Source organism: Panulirus ornatus, chromosome 5 (genome assembly GCF_036320965.1).
Source record: "Panulirus ornatus isolate Po-2019 chromosome 5, ASM3632096v1, whole genome shotgun sequence".
Lineage (NCBI taxonomy): Eukaryota > Metazoa > Arthropoda > Malacostraca > Decapoda > Palinuridae > Panulirus > Panulirus ornatus.
The window spans coordinates 18,091,393-18,112,102 of NC_092228.1; the positions used below are offsets into that span (position 1 = coordinate 18,091,393).

Below are 20,710 nucleotides of genomic sequence, written 5' to 3' on the forward strand. Positions count from 1 at the left end.
ATATATATATACAGCTGAGCGATCGGCCAGCAGCGTTACCACCCACGTTATCCAGACACAATCCTCAGGTGATTAATCACCGAGGATGAATGACGTCTGGTAATTGATAACGTCCATCGTCAAGGTCCTCACCCACACGCGCCCTGGGCTGAGCTGCTGCTGGAGGAGGAGGAGGAGGCGGAGGAGGAGGAGGAGCTCATGAGGAACACCAGCACCTTCCTGGCGGTGTAACCTCTGGCCTTCACACGGGCGCAGAGAGAAAACGGGAGTGCACCTCCCTGTTAAGGGTGGTATAATGTCGACTCTAATTTCTAATACGTCTTCTCTCTAATTACATTTACAGGAATAAGAATGTGATATTCGGGACAAACCATTTCTGAACACAAGATTAATGGACCTCCTGTGGTATAGCAGTTAGCGTTCCTGACAGTGACGTGTTCACGGGCCGCCCAAGGGTCGAGCGCACTGGTTCGAATCCTGGCTGCGGCAGTTGGTCCACAGTCAACCCAGCTTTACATCCACCCCTAAGAGTTGGTCTTTGACGACCTGGCCCAGGCTAGGATATATATATACGTACCCCATTTATCTATACAGATTCATCCCATCATTTACCGTTGCCAGATAACCTCACAGTTTACAGTCAAACACACCGATAATTCTTGACCATTCTATAGATTCCAGTGGACACTACTACACTCTCCAGCCCGGCGCTACCGTGTACAGACGGACCCCGTGAGGCAATCTTCCGTCGGGGTGGGGCTGCCTCTCGCTGGTGTCCCACCCAGACAGATGCACGTCGCCCCACCTCCTTATATAACTCGTGTAATCTTCGCTTATCTATCTGGCCAGTGGTCATATGAGGCCAAGAGTAGGTGATACGAGCCTGTAGCCATGTAATGTGACCAGATACACATACACGTTTCCACAAACACACACACACACTCGTATTTATACATACACATGCACAAACACTCACGTATCCGTGCATACACGAATATGAAGGAACGCAAGCAAGCAAGCACGCACGCACGCACGCACACACACGTAAAAGGTCAAGCCATGATGTTGCCAAGCTAAGCAACCAGGCATAATGAACGTAAGTGGAAGGTCAACACACACACACACACACACACACACACACACACACACACTATTGCTGCACTTAGAAGTAAACTCCTCTAATGTAACGCGGAAATGGAGGCAGGGAGGGAGAGAGGAGGAGGAGAGGAACGAGAAGATAAAAGGAGAAATAGAGGAACGGAAGGAATGGGATGGAGGTGGAACAGTCAAAATGAGAAAACAGGTCATACGTGTGACCTCAGAGCCTGACGACCTACCTATGAATATCTTCGCCGACGTTTTGCTTGCAATAGGTAGGGAGCGCTTACCACCAAGTCTTACTTCAACTGTAAATTTCCTCTCTGTGTCGCCACCGATGTTACCAAATCATCAGTCCTTGGTTCATCTGGGACTGTCTTCAGCCAAATATCAAGTTTTCATCTTAAATGTTTCTGGAGTTGACCTGCGCACCCGGTTATTCCTCTTGTTAATACACTACACAGGCTTTCCATCCAAGGGTCAGCTGGCTCTCAATCACATCTGGTGGCCATGTTTTGGGCACGTTCTACGTTATCATAATAATTACTCTCCTTCCTTGTTGAGATGCTCTTTTACTCTCAGTGTTTTCTTCTCTACACCAATTTGTCGCCATGCTTGAATTAACATACACATCTCGCGTCCTCACTCCAGGCTGTGGGGTTCCCAGTGCTTTCTCTCCCTCTCATGACACTTCACAGGTGCCACTCCCTCCAACCTGCCTGTGGCGCGTTTCTGAACTCTCTCTCTCTCTCTCTCTCTCTCTCTCTCTCTCTCTCTCTCTCTCTCTCTCTCTCTCTCTCTCTCTCCCGTTTATTTCAGCTGGCGTGAATGGCGACCATGTGAGGTGGCAGTATTCAACTGCGCTTCGTCTGTATAGACCGAACACTTTCAACATCAGCTTTTTGTTTTTTTCTTCTTCTTCTTCTTTTGGCATCTCGTAGGGAAAGTTCTCATGATCATACCACTCATTATCTGGCTCGACAGTTCTGTCTTGCCAATGTGGCCTTTCGAACACGACCTGGAAGGAGTCCTGAGTGATTTGAACCCATACGTTGTGTGCTCTGACCATTCGTGCGAGGGGACACACGGTAATGGCCAAACATGCGGCTCAGTTGCAGACTTTACACAAGTTGTTCGCCCACGTGAACACGTATGTGTAGCGCACAGGCATTCACAAATATGTGAATAACTAACCCAAGTATATACGACATATATACACGCATGTAAACACATATACTAGCGAAGGCCGGGGTGTGTATATATATATATATATATATATATATATATATATATATATATATATATATATATATATATATATATATACGTAAATACAAGGTTACGAGACGGGGCAACATGAATGGTAAAATTCATTCTCCCCGTCACACACAAATAGTAATCACATTATCATAGCCTGGCACACACACACACACACACACACACACATACGGTACAAAAATGATAGGAAAGAGACATATAATACGAAACCATACATCCAGCAAAGAACATTACGACAAAGGACGCATGAGAGAGACAGATGAAAGCAAACACGTCAACGGCTGGGATGGAAAGTAATATGAAAGAAAACGGGAGACCGGGTCGATAGGGGCGGAGACAGAAGCAGGGCAGCTGGTGTACCGGGGCATGACTCACGAACCAGTCTCATAAACAGGTCAGTAAAAACCTGGATTTACCGGCCTCCATGAGCGGCGGACTCTCTCTCTCTCTCGCTGACGAAGCTATTACCCCAGTGTTGGTGGGAGAGGGAACAAGACGACACACGACCAGACCCGACGCGCGTCTGTCACCGCGGGGTTCGCGCGACGAGTGGCGGCGAGTGTAGCGCTACGGGGGATGCTGACAGTAGCGGAGCCGCTGATCTTCTTGATCCGTGTAAAAAATATGACTTGCAGCGACTCGAGTCATACCTTCACGTCTCCAAGGATGACGGGCAACACACAGGAGATCCGGGTATCTACCAACACACACACACACACACACACACACACACACACACACACCCGAGATCGTAGGCTGAGCGATGATGACAAAAGACGTGGAAATCATCGTCTCTCTGGGAGAGACAGAAGAATCCCGACATGCGAGAGGGTCTTGTTTCATGACGTAATACTTAACCTATCAACACAACAACAAACAGATATTAGCGACGTTATAAAATGCCTTGACGTTAAGATATAAGGAGAAATGATGATATTTCCGACATGTTCGCCTCATATCGGAGCTTAAGTCACCAGTCTCGTCACTCCAACTTGAATAAAGGAAACATAGATTTGTATGTCGGAGGTGCACAACCAGGCAACTTTAACTAGAGTGAGGGAGATGAACTACAGCCATGGAACCGCCCTGGATACAGGAGAGAGGAGCCAGAACTTCTCATCTCGAAATGAAGGTAGCGATACTGAAGCACCTTCGAAACCAAGGACATGGATCAGTTCGAGGTCAAAATAAGAATGTAAGCATGAAAGGTCAGATGATATGAAGAGATGATTCTGTATTCAGATGAAAAGTGGATGAGAGGAACGAGCAGTATGTGTACATAGCACACACACACACACACACAAAAAAAAAAAAGGGGGGGAAAATAAGTCGGTGATTTACGAGACGGTGCCCTAAGAGCATGAAAACCCTCTCTCTCTCTCTCTCTCTCTCTCTCTCTCTCTCTCTCTCTCTCTCTCTCTCTCTCTCTCTCTATATATATATATATATATATATATATATATATATATATATATATATATATATATATATATATATATATCCATGGGGATAGGGGAGAAAGAATACTTCCCACGTATTCCCTGCGTGTCGTAGAAGGCGACTAAAAGGGGGTTGTTTATTGTTTAATTTGTTTATGGATGGGGTTGTTAGGGAGGTAAATGCAAGAGTTTTGGAAAGAGGGGCAAGAATGAAGTCTGTTGTGGATGAGAGAGCTTGGGAAGTGAGTCAGTTGTTGTTCGCTGATGATACAGCGCTGGTGGCTGATTCATGTGAGAAACTGCAGAAGCTGGTGACACAGTTTGGTAAAGTGTGTGAAAGAAGAAAGTTAAGAGTAAATGTGAATAAGAGCAAGGTTATTAGGTACAGTAGGGTTGAGGGTCAAGTCAATTGGGAGGTAAGTTTGAATGGAGAAAAACTGGAGGAAGTAAAGTGTTTTAGATATCTGGGAGTGGATCTGGCAGCGGATGGAACCATGGAAGCGGAAGTGAATCATAAGGTGGGGGAGGGGGCGAAAATCCTGGGAGCCTTGAAGAATGTGTGGAAGTCGAGAACATTATCTCGGAAAGCAAAAATGGGTATGTTTGAAGGAATAGTGGTTCCAACAATGTTGTATGGTTGCGAGGCGTGGGCTATGGATAGAGTTGTGCGCAGGAGGGTGGATGTGCTGGAAATGAGATGTTGAGGACAATGTGTGGCGTGAGGTGGTTTGATCGAGTAAGTAATGTAAGGGTAAGAGAGATGTGTGGAAATAAAAAGAGCGTGGTTGAGAGAGCAGAAGAGGGTGTTTTGAAATGGTTTAGGCACATGGAGAGAATGAGTGAGGAAAGATTGACCAAGAGGATATATGTGTCGAAGGTGGAGGGAACGAGAAGTGGGAGACCAAATTGGAGGTGGAAAGATGGAGTGAAAAAGATTTTGAGTGATCGGGGCCTGAACATACAGGAGGGTGAAAGGCGGGCAAGGAATAGAGTGAATTGGATCGATGTGGTATACCAGGGTTGACGTGCTGTCAGTGGATTGAATCAGGGCATGTGAAGCGTCTGGGGTAAACCATGGAAAGCTGTGTGGGGCCTGGATGTGGAAAGGGAGCTGTGGTTTCGGGCATTATTGCATGACAGCTAGAGACTGAGTGTGAACGAATGAGGCTTTTGTTGTCTTTTCCTAGCGCTACCCCGCACACATGAGGGGGGAGGGGGATGGTATTCCATGTGTGGCGAGGTGGCGATGGGAATGAATAAAGGCAGACAGTGTGAATTGTGTGGATGGGTATATATGTATGTGTCTGTGTGTGTATATATATGTGTACATTGAGATGTATAGGTATGTATATTTGCGTGTGTGGACGTGTGTGTATATACATATGTATGGGGGTGGGTTGGGCCATTTTCTTTCGTCTGTTTCCTTGCGCTACCTCGCAAACGCGGGAGACAGCGGCAAAAAGAAAATATATATATATATATATATATATATATATATATATATATATATATATATATATATACAACACAAGTAGGTTATCCCATACACAAAGACCAGGCCATCATGCGTATCTAGAGGTCGCGCCGTCGAATTCGAGAAGTCAGAATGAGGTGTCGTAACTCTGCGACATTTAAAAAGGTTAGAGACGGAAGCAGCGCGACCTATCTCCCTCCCCCGGGCATGTTGGCCGCCGCCGCCCGTCTAACACGTCTATAGACAGTGGCACAGAAACATACTGAGAACATGAACAAGGTTTAGGAAAGGCCTCAATAAAACTACACTATCATCCTCCCGGTCGGAAATGAACCAGCTCATATGAACTTACACCTTCCGAGTTCGTGAGAGAGTGAACACAGGCGCCGAGGCATTATAGATACGGGTAACAAGCTTCCCTCACGAAAAGTGACGATCAATACAGTCAACATATTAAGGACGATTTAAATCCATTAGAAAACGGAACCTCTGGAGCGGCACTTGAACCCATTCCAAGAAGCGTCAGATCACCAGACCGTCGTGAGCTGACCAGGTTCCCGCCACACTGAGGCCTGCACGACCGGTCACGGACCTGATGCACGGCAAGAATCCCACTGGCCGAGCACAGGCGAGTGTGACAGACATATGACAAACATCGCTCATTACACAGCTATGGAATGCCGGGAGAATAATCCTTAACCTCTTTTCTTTATAATGTAAATATCTATCAATATATATATATATATATATATATATATATATATATATATATATATATATATATATATATAATTTTTTTTTTTTTTTTTTTTTTCGCTGTCTCCCGCGTTTGCGAGGTAGCGCAAGGAAACAGACGAAAGAAATGGCCCAACCCACCCCCATACACATGTATATAAATACGTCCACACACGCAAATATACATACCTACACAGCTTTCCATGGTTTACCCCAGACGCTTCACATGCCTTGATTCAATCCACTGACAGCACGTCACCCCCGGTATACCACATCGCTCCAATTCACTCTATTCCTTGCCCTCCTTTCACCCTCCTGCATGTTCAGGCCCCGATCACACAAAATCTTTTTCACTCCATCTTTCCACCTCCAATTTGGTCTCCCTCTTCTCCTCGTTCCCTCCACCTCCGGCACATATATCCTCTTGGTCAATCTTTCCTCACTCATTCTCTCCATGTGACCAAACCATTTCAAAACACCCTCTTCTGCTCTCTCAACCACGCTCTTTTTATTTCCACACATCTCTCTTACCCTTACGTTACTTACTCGATCAAACCACCTCACACCACACATTGTCCTCAAACATCTCATTTCCAGCACATCCATCCTCCTGCGAACAACTCTATCCATAGTCCACGCCTCGCAACCATACAACATTGTTGGAACCACTATTCCTTCAAACATACCCATTTTTGCTTTCCGAGATAATGTTCTCGACTTCCACACATTCTTCAACGCTCCCAGAATTTTCGCCCCCTCCCCCACCCTATGATCCACTTCCGCTTCCATGTTTCCATCCGCTGCCAGATCCACTCCCAGATATCTAAAACACTTCACTTCCTCCAGTTTTTCTCCATTCAAACTCACCTCCCAACTGACTTGACCCTCAACCCTACTGTACCTAATAACCTTACTCTTATTCACATTTACTCTTAACTTTCTTCTTTCACACACTTTACCAAACTCAGTCACCAGCTTCTGCGGAAGATGAAAGCCGGCAAGGCAGCAGGTTTGGATGGTATTGCAGTGGAATTTATTAAAAAAGGGGGTGACTGTATTGTTGACTGGCTGGTAAGGTTATTTAATGTATGTATGACTCATGGTGAGGTGCCTGAGGATTGGCGGAATGCGTGCATAGTGCCATTGTACAAAGGCAAAGGGGATAAGAGTGAGTGCTCAAATTACAGAGGTATAAGTTTGTTGAGTATTCCTGGTAAATTATATGGGAGGGTACTGATTGAGAGGGTGAAGGCATGTACAGAGCATCAGATTGGGGAAGAGCAGTGTGGTTTCAGAAGTGGTAGAGGATGTGTGGATCAGGTGTTTGCTTTGAAGAATGTATGTGAGAAATACTTAGAAAAGCAAATGGATTTGTATGTAGCATTTATGGATCTGGAGAAGGCATATGATAGAGTCGATAGAGATGCTCTGTGGAAGGTATTAAGAATATATGGTGTGGGAGGCAAGTTGTTAGAAGCAGTGAAAAGTTTTTATCGAGGATGTCAGGCATGTGTACGTGTACGAAGAGAGGAAAGTGATTGGTTCTCAGTGAATGTAGGTTTGCGGCAGGGGTGTGTGATGTCTCCATGGTTGTTTAATTTGTTTATGGATGGGGTTGTTAGGGAGGTGAATGCAAGAGTTTTGGAAAGAGGGGCAAGTATGAAGTCTGTTGGGGATGAGAGAGCTTGGGAAGTGAGTCAGTTGTTGTTCGCTGATGATACAGCGCTGGTGGCTGATTCATGTGAGAATATATATATATATATATATATATATATATATATATATATATATATATATATATATATATATATACATATATATATATATATATATATATATATATATATATATATATATATATATATATATATATATATATATATATAATTTTCATGCAGTTCTTCCAGACGCACCCTAGATGACCTTCAGTACGCCAGGACAGTTACTATCCAACATTTCGAGAACGAGGGCACGCCCCTGGAGCACGACCCTCCAGGATCATACCGAGGGATGAAGACGCATGACACACAGAGGCCGGCCTGCAGCCCAGTCCGCCGTTGCTCCCGTGCAGAACGACAGTTTGGGCGAGACAGGCAGCAGGCGCCAGGCAGCTCATGCCACCACACTCCCGTGATGATGATGATGGAGCAGCACTACCGGGCGCACGATACAATCTCTCCTGTGCTACATGAATGAACTGATGCCTGCAGAGGTGCACGAACAGACCAGGTGTTCATCTTCCCCTCGGGCCTGGTCGATAAATGGGTACGTGTGTGTGTGTGTGTGTGTGTGTGTGTGTGTTTTCACTCCCTCGCACAAGCAAAGACATGACAAGTATATAAAATGTTAAGAGACGGAGTATCGCAAGTGTAAACTCTCTCTCCCCCAATACTACGCAAACAGCAGTCAACACAAGCACGCATACATAGATGTATGCAAATGGTAATATATGTTCCGCTCTTCCCTACATACATTAGACCAAAATTGGATTATGCCTCTGAAAATCAGGTCACAGAATATTAGGAAGCACAAAGATCTAATTAAGATGGTCGAGAGAAGAGCAACTAAGACGGTACGTAGATCACGAGAGGTGAGCTACGATGATGGGCTGAGGCCAACCTATGTGTTCACGCTGGGGCGAGAGATCGGAGGGAGGCGACCTAAACACAGCCGAGTGTGAGAAGTTCTTTGAGAGATAAGCAACACCAGAGTAACCAGGAGGCAGATCGAGAGTCTATGCAAGAAAGATGTCAGAGACGGGGGCATTATGGTGCACGTCTTAGCCTAATGTAAATACACAAATGTTTAACATGATATTCGATGACATATAAAGTTCAAGAGATACGGCCCCACGAGTGTAGGAGTCTCTCTCTCTCTCTCTCTCTCTCTCTCTCTCTCTCTCTCTCTCTCTCTCTCTCTCTCTCTCTCTCTCTCTCCCGCACAGTTCAAAGAATTCATTATACAAATAAGCAGTGGCACGTACAGGAAATCTAATATATATATATATATATATATATATATATATATATATATATATATATATATATATATATATATATATATATATATATATGCACGCGTACATGTACCCACGTGCACGCGCAGTTTTAATATAACTTCTTCCCACTTTCCACCTGTATGAAAAAATGATATATTTCAATATACCGCTAAAAAAAAAAAAAAAAACACGGGATGCTTTTACACATAACCTATCATCGTATAAACATCCAAACCCAATGCGAATATCAACATACGCCGAATATCATTATGGAGGACCCTACGAAACGGCAAAATTCTACCCGACTTGAAATTGGGATTGAAAATCAATTTGTTTGGAAGTCTGGAGCATCGGTTCGTGCTGGTCGAATCGGCTTATCGCACGTTTAATATAATCATGTCAACAATCTGTAACACGGAACATTTTCAAGAGTTGTATATCAAGTGACAGTTATATTTCTTTCTTGTATCTCTCCTGATGATGTGAATATTACACGAAAGTGCACTTGGGAACTTATCGTGTTTCATTTCCCCGTGGACTCATAGGAATATCTTGATCACGCGCAAAAATGTGATCCTTTCCAATGTATATATATATATATATATATATATATATATATATATATATATATATATATATATTGGAAAAAATCGCTTACCAACGACATTCAAATAACACAATTCAGCAAGAGGTAAAATAATAACAAATATAGGCTCTGATTATCAAAGCACACACCCTGAACCAAAAGCCGAGAAAGGAAGTTTTCTCTATGTCCTCTTACGAGAACAGACATAAGACACAAAATGAAGCGAACCTACAATCTTATGAGGCAAGACTTTAGAGTGAACGTAATGGACATTGTAAGGAACCAATAACACTGTACCGACGATCCACTGTTACACCAGAAAGAGAACAACAGAACTGCTGAGAGAGAAAAAAAAACACGATTTACTTGTACTTGAATGTACAAACTGTTCATCAGACAGAGTGAATTCAACGGAGGATAATGAATGTCACATGGCATTACTTCTAAGAACAACATGGAAAAACACTAATCTAAGTTGGAGGACACAAAGACTTGCTCTTCTAACTCCTATTCATAAACAATCAGACGTGCAAGAACAATTTATTTCACTCCAATATTCTCATCCCTAATGTATTAGCGCACTTCGTCTTGTTCTCAGAAATTTGTACATTCTGTCTGCTTCTCAGGCAGAAGACTGTTCTAATCCTTCCTAAATGCGGGTTGTGGTACAATTACTGTAAATAAAGAAGATAATCTTAGTCTATTTGCTTATAAAGCTAATCTAGTCTACATGCTCTTTCTTAAATTAAGCACCACACTCAAGATGATTCAGATATTTCAGGATGATCTAATAAGTAAATAATTTTTAGATTTGCAGGGCCTTAATGATATAAGGTGTACCTTTCCTGTACACCATCGTGGGTACGATTCGAAACCCACGTATCAGGACCCTCGAACTCAATATTTGTGCACGGTAAACTTGCTTATACCCTTAACCCTAAACATTATCAACAAAATGCAATACAATTTCCATTATCAGAAGTTCCCGTACTGACGTACCTCATAAAGCAAAAAAGAAACTAAAGTAATTGAATAAAAGTTACTAGTTTCCCTAAAGACATGATCCAAAATCATTGAATAAAAGATCCTAGTTTCCTTAAAGAACACCCAAAATCATCCGCAGCGTCAACGGCAAAGTTCCCTAAAGAGTAAGCTGTCAGGCTTAGCGGATCTTGATCTGCTGTTGTTTTTGAATAGTGCCATTGTGGATACACAAGTGTCTGTCTGGTCACAACCCAGACTGAAGCCCAGACCACCCCCACAGCCGAGCTGCACCGGCAGCGTTGCCAGTTGTCGCTGGAGTACTCTTAATCTTGCTTCATGTTACTTAAAAAAAAAAAAATCTGTCTATTCTTATTTAAAACAAAGTATCAATTGACTTTGCACAACCCTAATGGTAACCCCCCTGCAAACCACGACATGCTAACCTGGTTTTTCGTACTTACCGATCCTGTTGACCCGTCGCCATAAACAGCGCGCTGTATTAGCCAACCTCCTTAAAAAGGCCGCTTGAAGCCCATAAACTCACGACAGGACTTTAACCAACGACTCGCTGAATACCTGATACCTACTTAGCCACAGTATGTACCGTACTATGTGTTTATTGCTTCGGGCTTAGCGCATCTTACTATGATTTAAGCGCTTCACATGGGTCTAAGATGCGCTAATCTCGGAATGAACGAAGTATACGTTACACAGCTAACCCAACTATCACAAGAGAGGTAAAACGTCACCTTTTTTAGACCGACTGCACATGCCATCAGCATATATATATAAAATGTTTCTTAAGTTGTTCCCATTTTTTGTTATCTCAAAGTATTCATTACTAAGGATAATATTGACTGCATTACGTGACAAGTACCTAGTGCGATACAGTCGTTGTTGTCACGACCACCCAACCGTCTGTCTGAGTGCTTTTCCATGTTAGACTGACCATAAATATGTATGCAATTTCCTCTGGTCTTTTAATCTTTTCCCTCCTAATGTGCTATTCCGAAAATATCTTGCAATTGCAGACTTATTACATAACGAACGCGAAAACACACGACACAAAGTGTTTTCGGCCGACGATAAATATTGTTTATATACGCTGAAAAGGGACACCAGCAATTTCTAACCCGTTCACTTGATAGAAAAAGAAGAAAAAGAAAAAAGCCGTATTAGACTGTTTCCGTCATGCTCGGGGTGTACTGCTGCACCTTTGTTACTATCGCTAACCCAGCTTGGCCTTTAATAAATGTTAAGGTTATCATAAATGCCACCACAGGAAAACTCCCAACAATAGGTGCACGTCAAGTCCCCCTGCCAGCCGTGAGTGAGGACAAACACAACGCGAGGATGACTTACCTTCACAGATGATGATGGTAGGTGCTGGGGGTCGCTATGAGCGTGGGGAGCGGAGCGGACCCGGGAGCGACATAATGTTACCAACGGCCGCTCACACGCGTCTCTTCCATCAGGTTCACCACACACAATACATGGGCAACGAAGTCATCTTGTCACAGCTTTCACTCTCCGCCAACGTTCATTGGACTTAACCTTTTCAAGAAGTAACGTATGCTATTATTTTTCTGTGTATCGCGTTCATGCATTGAAAACAGTAGACTATATCCTAAGCCTTGAAAATACTGGTATAAGGAGCTATTGATTTCACCCTTTTGTTTAGTACGCATAGTAAAATAAAATAAAAAATCTATAAAAAAAATACAATAATCATAAATTTGTGATACTGAGCAGCAGATGGAAATGACAAATGAAGTAAGCAAATGTATCCAGGCGATCGCGTGAAGTATCAATTTACATAGTGGGATCCCTGGAATTACTGGAAGTGTGTTATGAATGCTGTCGAGTTAGCAGGCGTAACAAATTGTGGGGTATTATGTAGCTTGAATGAGTGTTCTTGCTGGACTCACGTGGCCGTGCAATTATTCATGCCAATTCTAAACTGGGTCGGTAAGGTCGGTAAGTCATAGTGCAGGGCGTTAGGGTGGCCGTATTAAGCCACGCCAATCCTTTAGGAAATGCACTAAAAAGCTTTACCTTCTGATACTACTGTACACAACTTATTTCCATCAATAACAAATGTCTGCTTTAACGAAGGAAATGATGGGAAAAAACGAACATTTTGATTTATCAAACCTTTACGTTAGTATGAAAGTCAATATAGGTCCATCTATGCATTGTGGTATAGAGTTTAAACTGAGCAATATATGTTAATGTGCATACTATTATAAACATACGCCTCTGCTGATATAAGAGGATTGCATGTTGTTGGATTCGATGGATCATCACAGTGGTCATTACGAGTGAACCCACAACAAACATCATACAGAGCAAAAGTTATGAATTAAAACTTCGCTGGAATCTCTAGGCACAAACAAATGAGCTTGGTATGGTATGTGCTGACCTCAACTACACGTCCCACTACGAATTACTTCACTGCCAGACTCGATCTACTGGGAATTCATGGGAGCAATTTACATTATACCGTCGTGCACTGCCTCCCGCCAAGGATTAAAAAGTCAGCCGCAAGACGACGATTTTGACTTACCGTAATAATCAATATATGACCTCAGTATCAAAGCTTATCCTCAAGTTATTTTTACAAGACTTAAGTGCATTACGGTGATGCTTATTAGCGTGATTATTCCCAGCGATTATTGCCTGACGTCAATGTATGGCGCACTGCTGACCTTGACCCACAACAACTTCGTCAACCACGACAGCTGGTGGAACGATCATAAAGTCTGCTGCATTTCGCAGGTTTTCCTGTGGGGGATGGTATTACACTGACAATAAGCATGAACTCTGTCGTGATGCATAATCACTACTGTTATATGAGACCTACTTAAGAGCTACGTAGGGCAAGTCCAATTATTCTACATGTCCGTTTGTGATGTACTTTTCGTGAAGTGGGTGTTTACATCAGAAGAAGGCCTCACCACCTGGGGGCCACAACGTCTCAGAACACTGAATAATAAACTGGGAATACCGATGTTATCTGTCAAGTCTCACGCCACCACCACCACCATATAGCCGCCGTACATCGCTGCCACGGTGAACCTACGAGATTGTACACTTCTTTTCCTCTTTTTCTTTGTTTCAGCACTTACTGTTCTCTATCAGAGTAGCACTTTATAGTTTGGGTTTCTGGTGGAATGGTTTGGATTACGACCCTGGCGCCTAGAGTGGAGTCAGAGTGTTGGGTGTTGGGCTAAATATGCTTGGTATCCATGACCACCACCAGGCCCGGCTGGCGAGCTGCCAGGGGTCGCTAGCACTGCTTCCCACCCACTCTGCAACGTTTTGATGTGCAACATTGACTGAAATATTCCCAATCGAGCTATCTGCACCTCCTGTTATATAAATGTGTTAATAAGGCCTACAACGAAGAACTTGTTGTTAATGAATATGTAACTATGTTATTGATCTAAGGCAAATGATGCGACAATGTTATTGATTAAATAATCTGCTGTCATTCAGCTTCAGGCCTATCTATCTATCTATCTATATATATATATATATATATATATATATATATATATATATATATATATATATATATATATATATATATATATAACAACAGACAGGTGCTTTAAAAACGGGGCCACTCGATAAGACATATACAAAACAAGCATAAAACAACTCTCTCTCTCTCTCTCTCTCTCTCTCTCTCTCTATATATATATATATATATATATATATTATATATATATACATATATATGTATGTATATATATATATATATATATATATATATATATAAAAATATATATATATATATATATATATATAAACAAAACACCTACAGTAAGATTTGATTATATTGAATTTACGGTACGATTACTCAGAGTATAAGGATGTGAGTAATATAAACATTCTATAATCCGCTGGAATTATATTAACAATCGAGCGGACGTCGTTTTCAGAGAAGAGCGTGATCAGGGTCGACCATAGGAGGCAAGCAAGCCTAGTGACGCGAGGGCGCTGGACCGTCTTACATGACGTCACAAGACTTTGAAGATCAGGTCATCCTATCCATCTGTCGCAACACTTATAGTGATGACACGAAGGCACTAGGGCTAGAAAAGCGTAACCTGTGTCTTTGTGTCTTCCTGGTGCCTCGTCTAATTTTAGACCTCTTGAGGCATCAATGAATCAATCTCACCACTCCGCCCCACCCACAAATTCTTTGACTGCAGTGCAAAAAAAGAAGAAAAAAGATCGTTGCCATGATATCCGCCATTTGCCAGGATGGCAGAGGAGCTCCAGTACCTTTTCCTCCCGAAAATTACATTTCCCGAAATAGCATTCACAGACTCGCACATATTCCACTAACGTACACCACTCGTCACATTCCCCGTCCCGCGCGAATTGCTGCCACTCCCCTTGTGGCTGAAATTGTCTCGGGAATATAATTCCTCGCCACTCGGGCAAGTGTTACATTTCTGCTTTATGGTTCATAAACCCAATGCTCACATAGGGAGCAGAGTCCGACCCCACGTTCCCGGAATGCATGGCATGTGAGGAGCATACTTCATGGCATGTGTGGAGCCTAGTTACGGTCACAGAACGGCCACTGGGGCTGTGGCAAAGCCTAGAAAAGCCACGCAAGCTGCCATCAGTGGCGGACTCAACGATATTACTCATTTGACCTGCAACTGAAACGGACACTCGAAACTCCATAACCTTAATATGAGAACTCTTTCACATAAAGTACTTCCTTACATACAAGAACAGACTATGAAATTTACCAAAAAGGTAGAGCTAGCGAGTAGCGATAACCGCTGGAAAAGCTAGTGACGAAGAACCGAGTTGTGTGCATTACGCGTAGTCATGTGTTACGAATGAGATGGAGCGCGTATTCGTTTGTGACTGCTAGCCTTCTCTTTATAACAAGCATAACAATTTACCTCCCTTACACGACTCATTCTTCGTAACTAGATTTTTCTCCGCGGTAAAAGCGCTACATGATAGCCCTGCCTTTTAGCAAAATTTCATTTGAAGTACATGTCATGGGTCCATTTCCGCTCCAGGTCATATGATAAATACCTACCCGTATTTCTTGCAATGACATTTTCCAAAGCTCTCGCCTTGCATGGTCTCTTGCCGCTTCACAACTGCCCTAACGCCATATCTGTAAACGTCACTAGGCTCCACACACTGAAGAGGGTGGCATTTTTTTTTTTTTTTCCTTAACTTGACCTCCTAAGCTAAACACATGGAGGGTTGGCTCATTCTTTTTTCTTAACTAGGCTCCACACATTGGAGGGGGACACACATTTGAAAAGGGTGGTAGTTGTAACATAGAAGAAAAAAGAAAACTACACAATACGAATTTCAAAGACGAGGCTGAAGAAAGAAAACAGAGAAATATACACATGAAATCTATGTCCTTAACGTACATGGACTTCTTGGTGATGACTTTAAATTGGATATACCAAATCATAGGAAAACTTGCAAAACTGGGAAAACACAATCATCATGGTATATGTCCACGCACCACACCAGAGAAAACCTAGATAAAGCAGAAGACGAGTTTTCATAAAACTAAACCACAGCTGACGGTATATATACATCGAGACATCTTTTACTGCCAGGATTAATGACCACATCGATGGACACAGACTGGAAGTGAAAATGAAATGAGAAGCTTACCAACAGCGGTAACGCTAAAGTAGAATTGCATAATGCTTGCTGGCAATAAGCTTACCAACAGCGGTAACACTAAACTAGAACTGCATAATGCTTGCTGGCAATAAGCTTACCAACAGCGGTAACACTAAACTAGAATTGCATAATGCTTGCTGGCAATACGCTTACCAACAGCGGTAACGCTAAACTAGAATTGCATAATGCTTGCTGGCAATAAGCTTACCAACAGCGGTAACGATACACTAGGATTACGGTAGGCTGGCAATCCTGAACAAATTCATTATAAACGTATGGCAACGTTGAACAAGTTCATCATAATATAGCTACAATGGTTCATGAATCATCACACATTGCACGGCACAGAATCATTAGGCTCACTCCATGTTGGTAACTATGGAAGAGTACCAGAAGATGGTACTGAAAGCCAAAACGAATCTGCTAAACCGTGCAGAGAACAAAGAACCAAGATGGTGAACAGCCTTACCATGTTTACGATTACGGTGATTCACGCTATGGCTGCTTCGAATCAAACTCGTATCCCTGATTTCACCGTCAAACTAGGAACATTACCGTGCGCATGATAGATGTGAGATCAGTCTTAGCATGCTAGCGGTCACTATGCCTTAATGGCGGCTTATGGTGTTGGTAGTGATACACTGACATCTAGCCACCGACTGCTTAACGAACCAAGTGTCCAAGAAGTAATGTCTTCTGCGATGGTTGCAGAGATGCGCCACATACTAAACTGCAGGATATCCCGACCATTAATCAAACTATGGTCCAAAATCATCAGGTCAAGCGTAGCTCTTGGCTTATTTCGGTGACATTTCATAAAATGTGTTGTGACAATACAGCAGCGTGTTCTTCTCTAAAGCAAACAGTTAACAGTTCTTTAAGGGTATTTTCGTGACTGCTCTTCTTTATATAATTTACAGTTGGACGTAGTATATTCACCAGCGAATACAGCCAATATTTGGCCTTTCTTCTTTAAGGGCGGTAATTTTTCAGTTTACGGACACACGCGTAAGAGTTCCAACCATTTTGACGAAAGTGGTACCAATGGATTCCAAAGACTGTCTAGTGTTGCTAAACAACGTGGAATTCAATGTGTAACAACTGCTACTCTTAAGTTCTCGTAAAGTGAGTACGGTTTTGAAATAAGAGGGGAAACTGTAGGGTAAAAATACTCCATATCAACAGGTGAAAGTGTAACGAATGTATTGTTAACGCTTTTCTCAAAACCCAGCGACTAGGAAACGAACAGGATGCACATTAGAGCGACCAGACATTACTTTCTTAGGTAGTGCAAGACATTAGAAAAATGACCATCCCGCAGAAGGCTGACAAAATACAATCACCTGACGCACGTTCGGATAAACAAACCAAATGAAGCTGCATTACATTAAAAAAAAAAAAAATGTTGCTTGTAATGTTTCATTTCCTTTATCTTTGATGTTTTCCACTGACTTCCTCCATGCATTGTAACCTTCGAATCCACGTTTTGCAAATCTGTTGTGAGCGAGGTCAGCTGCCCATAAAGATATAGGGGGTCGGATTGTTATACTCATGAAATCTGACACAGGTTTAGATTCCTAAAATTCTGTACACATCTGAATTCACTGTTTACCTTCCACACCACGTGATCTTTAATGCATTTAAGCGTAGCACATATTCTGATAACGTTAATTGTCGCTAATAATAGAGCCCACATGACATATGTAGCATTAAAATAGGCAAGATATGTTATGTATCCCTGGGGATAGGGGAGAAAGAATACTTCCCACGTATTCCCTGCGTGTCGTAGAAGGCGACTAAATGGGAAGGGAGCGGGTGGCTGGAAATCCTCCCCTCTCGTTTTTTTTTTTTTTTTTAATTTTCCAAAAGAGGGAACAGAGAAGGGGGCCAGGTGAGGATTTTCCGTCTAAGGCCCAGTCCTCTGTTCTTAACGCTACCTCGCAAACGCGGTAAATGGCGAATCGTATGAAAAAAAAAAAAAAAAAAATGTACTGTACTTATTATCCCTGCATTCCCCCTCTCTCTCTCTCATAACCCTAACATTAATGAGTTATCTAATATCAATGTACCAGTTTAAGAAAGTAAAAAGAAAATTCCATTCAAATTAATATTTACAGTGGTAACACACAGATAATCCTTGAAACGAGCGTTCACCAACTTTACTAAACTTCACAAGAATGACATCTTTTTTTCAAGCTCTATGGAAAGAATGGCGTCTTTTCTCGAGATATTTTTTATTTAGTATACTATAAGGAAAGAATGACATCTTATATCAGCCAAAAATCGTGCCACCCGAGTTAGATATAAAATTAGATAAATCAAAACTTAGATGAAGTCGAACTATAAGGTATCATATTCCTCCCACAAAAACAAAAACCTGTGAAAAATGCCTTTTTTCTCAAAAGGGCTATTTAAAAAAAAATATGGAGAAAAACTTTAGGTATGCTGTGATCCTTACTTATCAATGGTGAAAAATTTAAACTGATTCACTGCTCTTAGAAGAGCTTTATAATATTTGCTACAATCATTTTAAAGAATGTTAGGTAAAGCTAAGATTGGTTAGGTTTCTTAGGATGCTAATTTTTCCTTTTAAATTTTTTCTTTGGTTTCACAAAAGAATTTACTAACCCAAGAAACCTAACCGAACACCCTTCTGGTGATCGCTGCTTGTGGACTGTACTACTGTAACGAATCCAGTGACATATATAATACAGCTTACAAAATATTGGTAATCAAGTAAATCAGTGACAACGTATACATATAGCGCTACAGATACGTGTTTGAAGTCTAAATAAAATCTAAATGCATAGACAGTTCACGATGCTAACGCGGTGTCCCACGACGAAGACCCTGTGAGGAAAATGTTACGTTAATAATGAATCCAGTAAGTTGTCACTTTACGGCTGGTATATATATATATATATATATATATATATGAACAAAGTGCCTATGAACGCGCACCTTCAGAGAGCATACAAACCTCCAACAGCCAGGATCGAACCCGGGATCCCTGTGCAACAGGCGGGAGCGCTACCGCTAGTCTATGAAGGTGTGCATTCCTATGCACTTTGTTCGTATTCATATACCTCCGCGTTGTACGGCTAGGTTCTGTAAAATGCTATCTGCTGGCTGTGTGAGCCCGATGGGAAATGACCGGTGTAGACCCCGTTGCTCACCAACGTGAGACGAAGGGTATTCGATCATATATTATTCGAATAGTTATTTCCCTATCATAGCCTAGCGGTAGCGCTCCCGCTTGTTGAACAGGGGTCCCGGGTTCGATCCTGGCTGTTGGAGGTTTCTATATATATATATATATATATATACCACCTATTTTCCTTGTACTTCAAAACCATTTACCTCTAGGTCAGGGGCCTCACACTGTAAAGCGCTTTCCAAACTATGTAAAACTATATTTACATCGTAGAGCATGAAAACACTACTTTTGGCCAATTCCAAACATACGCATAATAAAAACGTCCTCAACAGCCACTCATTATGTATGAAATTCGAATAACATACTGTAATAAACTCATGACAACCAAAAATGAAATCAAACGTACCACAAAACTTGGGGGCTGATCACATGACGTGATTCGGAAATACTTCTGGAGTTCTTGCGCAGATTCTTCAACTATCTTTTCCGTGCTGTAGTTTTGATGCTTTAGGGTCACCTCACAGTAACAAAATTCTTAGACACCATAAAATTCACAGGTTAAAGTCAGACAACTCCATGCACCTTCTGCAGTCAAAACAACCTCAGTCCTGCCCCCTAGCGGCAGACAGGGTTGCCAGCTCAAAATTTCAGGTAGTGCTAGATTCACCTCCCGAAAAGCGCTAAACTCACTAAAATGACAGCGTAAAAAAAACGCTCTTCGAATTATTTCTGCTCTATGCCGTGCCAAATTATCAATAATAGGTACGACTGACTGCTCTAATACTAAATCACTCACCATTATTTCAGTTCTAATTCCCAATCCGCTATCTCTTCGTCCTCGGTGTCCATGGGGTTGTGGTTTCGATGACTCGTATGCTTTCAATGACCCAATGTTTTTCAGTATTCCCTTAGGCAGTTGATGATCGTAACAACCATTTCAATTTCATCTTAGCCTATATTTGATAGTATTGCATTTAAGCTTTTAATACTCAGTCTATTTCGAAGCTTTGACTTACGATGTTCATATGACTAAAGCTATGATGCTCTACATCAGCAAAACCCAACTCACACAGGTCATCGTGGGGATTTTCTCCTGTTGTATCCCTGGACGAGGCTGTTTCACCCTAGAGAGTTAGGGTGCCAGTGTTTCTGTTTCCACAATACATGATAAAGCTTCATCCAATGGAACGCAATGTCTGTGAAAATTTCTTCGTTATCAGTAAGCATCTTTGCTGATTCCAGTATTCCAGGGTTTATGGGTTGCAGATATTCA

The 20,710-nt window shown here is 42.1% G+C and overlaps 1 protein-coding gene across 3 annotated transcripts in view; it reads right to left on the reverse strand.

Annotated features, from left to right (window-relative positions):
* LOC139748608 (uncharacterized) overlaps nt 1–13,864 on the reverse strand; it is a 158,350-nt gene extending 144,486 nt beyond the window's left edge. For all 3 annotated transcript variants that reach the window (XM_071661751.1, XM_071661743.1, XM_071661744.1), the window contains exons 1-2: nt 13,721–13,864; nt 11,955–12,146 (exon numbers count right to left, since the gene is read on the reverse strand). The gene's annotated coding sequence lies outside the window, so the exon portion shown is untranslated. The remainder of the gene's footprint in view (nt 1–11,954; nt 12,147–13,720) is intronic.
* Between the last annotated feature and the right edge of the window lie 6,846 nt (nt 13,865–20,710).